Raw genomic sequence first — 378 nt, forward strand, 5'->3', positions numbered from 1 at the left:
GGTCTCGAACAGGCAATCCACTCACCTCAGCCTCCCAAAGCACTGGGATTACAGGCTGAGCCACCGAGCCTGGCTTAATTTTTTAATTTATTGTAGAGACGAGATCTCGCCATGTTTCCCAGGCTGCTCTCGAACCTCTGGACTGAGGCAATCCTCTCGCCTCCACCTCCCAAAGTGCTGGGGTTACAGGCTTGAGTCACTGCACCCGGCTATTTTATTTTTTTTTATTTTTTATTTTTTATTTTTGGTTGGAGTCTCACTCTGTCACCCAGACTGGAGTGTGGTGGCCGCTCCCGGCCACAGCAGCCTCAACCTGCTGGGCTCCGGCGATCCTTCCGCCTCAGCCTTCCGAGTAGCCGGAATTACAGGGGCGCGCTA

This window comes from Carlito syrichta, unplaced genomic scaffold (assembly GCF_000164805.1).
Source record: "Carlito syrichta isolate Samal-C Ts95f unplaced genomic scaffold, Tarsius_syrichta-2.0.1 Scaffold314725, whole genome shotgun sequence".
NCBI lineage: Eukaryota > Metazoa > Chordata > Mammalia > Primates > Tarsiidae > Carlito > Carlito syrichta.